The sequence below is a fragment of the Salvelinus sp. IW2-2015 genome, linkage group LG18, assembly GCF_002910315.2.
Source record: "Salvelinus sp. IW2-2015 linkage group LG18, ASM291031v2, whole genome shotgun sequence".
NCBI lineage: Eukaryota > Metazoa > Chordata > Actinopteri > Salmoniformes > Salmonidae > Salvelinus > Salvelinus sp. IW2-2015.
Window position 1 is genome coordinate 1,792,323 of NC_036858.1, and position 8,010 is coordinate 1,800,332.

An 8,010-nucleotide genomic window follows, 5' to 3' on the forward strand; every position below is an offset into this window, starting at 1 on the left:
TCTGGACTAGGGCCCATAGGGCTGTGGTCAGGGTGGGATGTGGATTCTATTCCCTATATAGTGCAAACACTTCTGACTAGGGCCCATAGGGCTGTGGTCAGGGTTAGATGTGGCATTCTATTCCCTATTATACTAGGGCCTGGCTGGTCAGGGTTACGTGGCATTCTATCCCTATATAGTGCAACACTTTCTGCTAGGGCCCATAGGGCTGTGGTCAGGTTAGATGTGGCATCTATTCCCTACATAGTGCAACACTTCTGACTAGGGTCCATAGGCTGTGGTCAGGGTGGATGTGGCATTCTATTCCCTATATAGGCAACACTTCTGACTAGGGCCCATAGGGCTGTGGTCAAAAGTAGTGCACTAGGAAATTTTGGGTGCCAATGAGCATGCACAGACTGGCTCTTGGGGTACCCAACATCTACAATCTACTTTTTTGGAGGGCACATTGATATTAAGTTGTTATAAGGGTGCCCAGCCCTCCTGCAATTCAAATCGTGGTTAATTTCCTGCCTTATTTCTCTCCTTTTATACTCTAAACTTTAAAGTCAAACTAAAGAAAGTCATCCAAGTTCATTTACTTCTACAATAACTTTTATATTGCCTTCAACAATAATACAGGACACAGGCCAATTGTTTGTTTGCCTCTGAAATATTAATGCAGAAGACCATGTTGTGTGTGAGTTGTCCTCCACGGCAGATCCTTGTAAAGTCTGGAGTCTGAATAGACTAACTACTTTACAAGGGCACCCCTAGTCAGAAGTGTTGCACTATATAGGGAATAGAATGCCACATCCACCCTGACCACAGCCCTATGGGCCCTACTATATAGGGAATAGAATGCCACATCCACCCTGACCACAGCCCTATGGACCCTAGTATATAGGGAATAGAATGCCACATCCACCCTGACCTGACCCTCTCCTGGACCTGAGATGTCACCCACCTCCTTCTTATTGCCGACAGTGTTCTAAAACCGGTGTCTCGTTTCCTCCCTCGCCAACCAATCAGAATCCGTATCTATGGCAGCGAGGGAAAAACTGGCTGCATCCTGACTCCCAAATGCCACCACATTCCCTGTATAGTAGACAACATTGGACCAGGACCCATAGAGCACCATGTAGGGAATAGGGTGCCATTCCCTGTATAGTAGACAACATTGGACCAGGACCCATAGAGCCCTATGTAGGGAATAGGGTGCCATTTGGTACACAGACACTCTTCACAAATGTCTATTTGTATCCGTGGGGGCACAGGGGTTGAAACCCTACCCCGTCTGTCCCCCGGTGAGTACGTGACGATGACGGGCGATGACATCTGTAGAACCGTACTTGTCAAGGCAACGGGGGGGGGGAGGGACACGTCCACATACTATACTGTGACTTCCTCTGTGTCTCCAGATGCTGAGTTGAAATAACTGAACAGCTAGAGCTGGGCTGCATCCCAATACTCTATGGTAGGTAGCTTCCTCAACTCGCCTCCTTTCACTACCATATGCTAACTCAATATACAATTTAGGACAGAGCCTTTGGTAATTGACCATACACATTCTCCCTAATCAGMATCAAAACATACACATGAATAGTTCCATGTTAAAGTGAATGACGATGGATAMAAAGTAGGTATACTAGCACTAGAAGGTTAAATACCACGTTCCCTTTTAGAGAGACAGATCATAACATGGAAGCATCTTCRTCACTGAAGGATGAGTCTTCCTCACTTAACAGATAGACAGAATGTCTGCAGATGATCAGATTGTTACATCACGTTGCTGTGGTTACTGAGATGTTGAACACGTCTCCAGGTATGGTTAAAATTCTGGTAATCTATGCAGATGATCAGAATTCGGTTAAAACATCAGTTGTGTGGTTACTGAGATGTTGAAACGTCTCCAGGTATGGTTAAGTCCTGGTAATCTATGCAGATGATCAGATTGTTACATCTGTTGCTTGTGGTTACTGAGATGTTGAAACACGTCTCCAGGTATGTTAAGTTCTGGTTAATCTATGCAGATGATCAGATTGGGTTAACATCACCGTTGCTGTGGTTACGAGATGTGAACAGTCCCAGGTATGGTTAAGTTCTGGTAATCTATGCAGATGATCAGATTGTTAATCACGTTGCTGTGGTTCACTGAGATGCTTGACCACGTCTCCAGGTAATGGTTAAGTTCTGGTAATCTATGCAGATGAATCAGACTGTTACATTCACGTTGCCCTGTGGTTACTGAGATTTGAACACGTCTCCCAGGTATGGTTAAGTTCTGGTAATCTATGCAGATGATCAGACTGTTCATCAACGTTGCTGCGTGGTTACTGAGATGTTGAACACGATCTCGCAGGTATGGTTAAGTTCTGTATCTATGCAGATGATCCAGATTGTTACATCACGTTGCTGTGGTTTTACTGAGAATGTTGAACACGTCTCCGGTAGGTTAAGTTCTGGTAAATCTATGCAGATGATCAGAACTGTTACATCACGTGCTGTGGTACTGGAATGTTCTGAACACGTCTCCAGGTATGGTTAAGTTCTGGTACTCTATGCAGATATCCAGACTGTTTACAATCACGTTGCTGTGGTTACTGAGATGTTGAACCGTCCAGGTATGGTTTAGTTCTGGTAACTCTAGCAGATCGATCAGATTTGTTACATCACGTTCTGTAGTTACTGAGATGTTGAACACGTTCCAGGTTATGGTTAAGTTCTGTAATCTATGCAAACAGTTGTTACATCACGTTGCTGTGGTTACTGGAGAATGTTGAACACGTCCCAGGTATGGTTAACGTTCTGGTAATCTATGCAGATTGATCAAGATTGTTACATCCCACCGTTGCTGTGGCTTACTGAGATGTTGAACACGTCTCCAGGTATGGTTTAAGGTTCTGGTCATCTATGCGATGATCAGATTGTTAAATCACGTTGCTGTGGTCTTGAGATTTGACACGTTCTCCAGGTATGGTAAGTTCTGGTATTATGCAGATGATCAGATTGTTACATCACGTTGCTGTGGTTACGAGATGTTGGAACACGTCTCCAGGTATGGTTAAGTCTGGTACATCTATGCAGATGATCAGACCTGTTAGATCCACGTTGCTGTGGTTCTGAGATGTTGAACCCGTCTCCGCGTATGGTTTAAATTCTGGTAATCATGCAGATACAGACTGTTAAGTCACGTTGCTGTGGCTTACTGAGATGTTGACAGTCTCCAGGTAATGGTTAAGTTCTGGTAATCTACAGATGATCAAAATTGTTACATCACGTTGCTGTGGTTACTGAGATGTTGAACCACCGTCTCCCGGTATGGTCTTAAGTTCTGGTAATCTATGCAGATGACAGCTTGTTACATCACGTTGCTGTGGTTACTGAATGTTGAACACGTCTCCAGGTATGGTTTAAGTTCTGGTAATCTATGCAGATGAATCCGATTGTTACATCAACGTTGCCTGTGGTTACTGAGATGTTGAAACACGTCCTCAGGTATGGTTAACTCTGGTGATCTTGCAGATGATCAGATTGTTACATCACGTGCTGTGGTTACGGAGATGTTGAACACGTCTCCAGGTATGCGTTAAATTCTGGTAATCTATTGGCGATGATCGATTTGTTACATCACGTTGCTGTGTTACTGAGATTGTTGACACGTCTCCAGGTATGGTAAGTTTCTGTAATCATGCAGATGATCGATTGTTACTCACGTTGCTGTGTTTGACTGAGATGTTTGAAACACGTCTCCAGGTATGGTTAAATTCTTGTAATCCTATCAGATGATCAGATTTTTACATCACGTTGCTGTGGTACTGACGATGTTGAACAAGTCTCAGGTATGGTTAAGTTTTCTGGTAATCTATGCCGATGATCAGATTGTACATCAACGTTGTGTGGTTACTGAGATGTTGAACACGTCTCCAGGTATGGTTAAAGTTCTGTAACATGCAGATGATCCATTGTTACATCAGTGCTGTGGTTTAACTGAGATGTTGAACACGTCTCCAGGTATGGTTAAACTCTGGTTATCTATGCAGATGAATCAGATTGTTACTCACGTTGCTGTGGTTACTGAGATGTTGAACACGTCTCCAGGTATGGTTTAATCTGGTAAATCTATGCAGATGACAGATTGTTACATCCGTGCTGTGGTTACTGAGATTTGAACACGTCTCCAGGTATGGTTAAAGTTCTGGTAATCTATGCAGATGATCAGATTGTTACATCACGTTGCCTGTTGTTACTGAGATGTTGAGCACGTCTCCAGGTAGGTTAAATTCTGGTATCTATCGCAGATGATCAGATTGTTACATCAGTTTGCTGTGTTACTGTAGATGTTGAACACGTCTCCAGGTATGGTTAAGTTCTGGTGATCTACTGCAGATGATCAGATTGTTACATCCGTTGCTGTGGGTTACTGAGATGTTGAACACGTCTCCAGGGTATGGTTAAGTTCTGGTAATCTATGCAGTGATCAGATTGTTACATCACGTTACTGAGATGTTAACACGTCTCCAGGTATGGTTAAGTTTCGGTTAATCTATGCAGATGATACAGATTGTTTTAGCATCATGTAGCTGTGGTTTACTGAGATGTTGAACACGTCTCCAGGTATGGTTAATGTTCTGGTGATCTATACGCAGATGCCAGATAAACCCACATGATTGATGATATCGGTGTGTTGTTTAGATCGCATGGTTTCCCTCAGAGACAGAGGTCATCTGACATGGAACAATCAAACAGAAACTTTGAGGAAGAAGCAGGTGAGCAGTGACAAAGCTTGCAATTACCGTGTCCCTGACCCCGTGAGAGAGAAACCCTTTCCGGAGTTAGAAGGTCCACCAATGTAAACAAATGGCCTGCTGTTGACCTGGCGACCCACTTCCTCACACGTAGAGGTTAGAAACTATGATGGTGACGCGCCTGAAAAATATTTTGGCGTGTCAGCCAGTGTGCCTCATGGATTAAATTCACCAGTCACCCAGCCTTTTAACAGCATTTGTGTGGTGGCTAGTGTTCATTTGTCTGGTGGCTAGTGGTTCATTTGTCTGGTGCTAGTGTTCATTTGTCTGGTGGCTAGTGTTCATTTGTTTGGTGCTCCGTGTCCATTTGTCCTGTGGCTAGTGTTCATTTTGTCTGTGGCTAGTGTTCATTTAGTCTGGTGGCTAGTGGTCATTTGTCTGGTGGCTAGTGGTCTTTGTCTGGTGCTAGTGGTTCAATCGTCTGGTGGCTAGTTGGGGGTTCATTTGTCTGGTGGCTAGTGTTCATTTGTCTGGTGCTAGTGTTCATTTGTCTGGTTTTGGCAAGTGTCCCATTTGTTTGTCTGATGGTGACGCAACATACGGCACAATAGAATATATAAAAACAAAAACAACTCAAATTCTCAAAACTTGTTGTTCAGGTCAGTCCATAAATAACACTGTGGGCCAAAAATATGACAAGAAAATCTCAAACAAACAAATAAAAGGGTTTTCATGGTGTGACCTGGCTTCTTTAAAATACATTGGGACTGTCTGTATAGTAACACTTGGTGTGATCCCAAGCGGGCAGGCCGTTTCCTTTATAGTGCACTACTTTGACCCTATTGGGGAGGGGGAGAATTAGAGGTCCAATTTTTGGACACTACCTTTAGAAATGGTTTGGCCTCGGACCCAACTCCTGCTCCCGTGAAAAACGCTACGGCCACAGCGTTTTCTCTAACGAAATGAGTCTGGATCGGAGTACCCCCCCCCTTGACGATTTTCCCAAAACACAAACCTAAATGTTCGATTGGTCCCAAAACCAAATGGGTTGGGCCAGAGCAAAGCACCGTGAGAAAAGAGGCGTTTAAAAAAATGTTGTCCATGCTTTGATGCGCTCTGATTGGTTCGAGATGTACAAAAGTCATCAGCGGATTGATCAACACCCCTCATCTTGACATCCACAATACGACTTCAACGTGTGGCAGTGTAACAGAAGCAGTGGGAAGAATTCAGTTTGAGTCACCAGGCAAAAAAAGCCATCACTGAAGCCAATCTGTTGGCCTGCTTCGGCTGCAGGGGCAACATTAAAAAGACCGCTCAGGAAAACAATGAATGGCAAAGGAACAGCTTCCTATGCATTCCTCTGTCATGCAGAATAGGAATCATGTCAGCTCTATGCATTGCATTTCTATCTGAAATATTCACTGATGTTTTGGCCCATTGGTCGTTATCACCAGAGACACATATCCTCAAGACAGACTGAAGACAAGGTGGACTGGCGGCATGTGTACATGCATTTCTGTTCACGTGTGTGTACACAGACACCCTGTCAGACAAGGCTATGGGTCTGTAAGCTGCAATTTCCAACTTTTGTGTGTGAGTGAGTGAGAGTGTATATGTTGTGTTCCATCCATCCACTGTTCTTCTTGCAGGTCCTGGGGGGTTTCTCCTGAGGCTGAAGTTCTGGCGTTTTATAGGTGTGTGTGTGTCCCATCTCAGTTGTTCTTCTTGACAGGTCCTGGGGGTTTCTCCTGAGGCTGAGTCCTGGCCTTGCCGTTGACCGCCTGACCCTGGCTGCCAGGCGCTGCCATGACCTTGTCCAGGGTGGTCTTCTTAATGGCTGCGGGGAGATGCGCTCCTGTCCGCTAGAACTGCAGCTCCCCTGAGGCAGGGAGGGGAAGAGGTCGTCAGCATGTTCTTGTGGTGTGTCTGGTTTCAGGTGGTGTCTCCCCCCCCTCACCGTGTCCTGATACAAGAAGCCTCACGGCGTTGATTGAGCAGACTGCGGAATCCGCCACTCTCCATCACGTGCCAAGGCGTGGATGGTGGCTCCCCCAGGGGAACACACTTGTCCTCACTGGCCAGGGTGCAGCTCCAGAGCCCAACAACATCTTAGCTGCTCCTGCGGGGTGAAGGAGGAGAGAGACAGAGGGAGGGAGTCACCATCATTTGTCAACACAAAACCAGAAGGGCATCATGATTGACTCCCTTTTTAGATTTAGAATTAAAACGGGAGCTGTGGTCTTTGGTGTAACGATGGGTTACTGTTTGGGTCTGGGTCTGTGGTGTAAATCGATGGGTTACTGTTTGGGCTCTGGTCTGTGGGGTAACGATGGGTTTACTGTTTGGGCTCTGGTCTGTTGGTGTAATCGATGGGTTACTGTTTTGGGCTCTGGTCTTGGTGTAACGATGGGTTACTGTTGGCTCTGGTCTGTGGTGTAACGTGGGTTACTGTTTGGGCTCTGGTTGTGGTGTAACGATGGGTTTACTTTTGGAACTCTGGTCTGTGGTGTAACGATGGGTTTACTGTTTTGGGCTCTGGTCTGTGTGTAACGATGGTTACTGTTTGGGCTCCTGGTCTGTCTGGTTAACGATTGGGTTAACTGTTTGGGCTCTGGTTCTGTCTGGTGTAACGATGGGTTACTGTTTGGGCTCTGGTCTTGTCTGGTGTACACGATGGGTTACTGTTTTGGCTCTGGTCTGTCTGGTGTAACGATCAGGTTACTGTTTGGGCCTCTGGTCTGTCCTGGTGTAACGATGGGTTACTGTTTGGGCTCTGTTTTGTCTGTCTGGTGTAACGGATGGGTTACTGTTTGAGCTCTGGTCTGTCGGTGTAACGTGGGTTACTGTTTGGGCTCTGGTTGTCCTGGTGTAACGATGGTTACTGTTTGGGCTCTGGTCTTGTCTGGTGTACGATGGGGTTACTGTTTGGGCTCTGGTCTGTCTGGTGTTAAGATGTGTTACTGTTTGGGCTTCTGGGTCTGTTCTGGTGTAACGATGGTTAACTGTTTGGGCTCTGGCTGTCTTGGTGTAACGATGGGTTACCTTTTGGGGCTCTGGTTCTGTCTGGGTAAGATGGGTTACTGTTTGGGCTCTGTCTGTCTGGTGTACGCTGGTTACTTTGGGCTTCTGGCCCTGGTGTAACGAATGGGTTTACTGTTTTGGGCTCTGGTCTGTCTGGTGTACGATGGTTAACTGTTTGGGCTCTGGTCTGTCTGGTGTAACGATGGGTTACGTTGGGCTCTGGTCTGTCTGGTGTAAACGATGGTTACTGTTTGGGCTC

The 8,010-nt window shown here is 45.6% G+C and overlaps 2 long non-coding RNA genes across 2 annotated transcripts; one reads left to right on the forward strand and one right to left on the reverse strand.

The window, feature by feature from the left end:
- The first annotated feature begins 3,824 nt into the window (after positions 1-3,824).
- Positions 3,825-4,362, forward strand: LOC139029116 (uncharacterized). The gene is made up of 3 exons (XR_011481374.1): positions 3,825-3,920; positions 4,176-4,214; positions 4,302-4,362. It is a non-coding gene; the product is annotated as an uncharacterized lncRNA (long non-coding RNA).
- Positions 4,173-4,644, reverse strand: LOC139029115 (uncharacterized). The gene is made up of 2 exons (XR_011481373.1): positions 4,574-4,644; positions 4,173-4,228 (listed from the first exon to the last, which is right to left on the reverse strand). It is a non-coding gene; the product is annotated as an uncharacterized lncRNA (long non-coding RNA).
- Between the last annotated feature and the right edge of the window lie 3,366 nt (positions 4,645-8,010).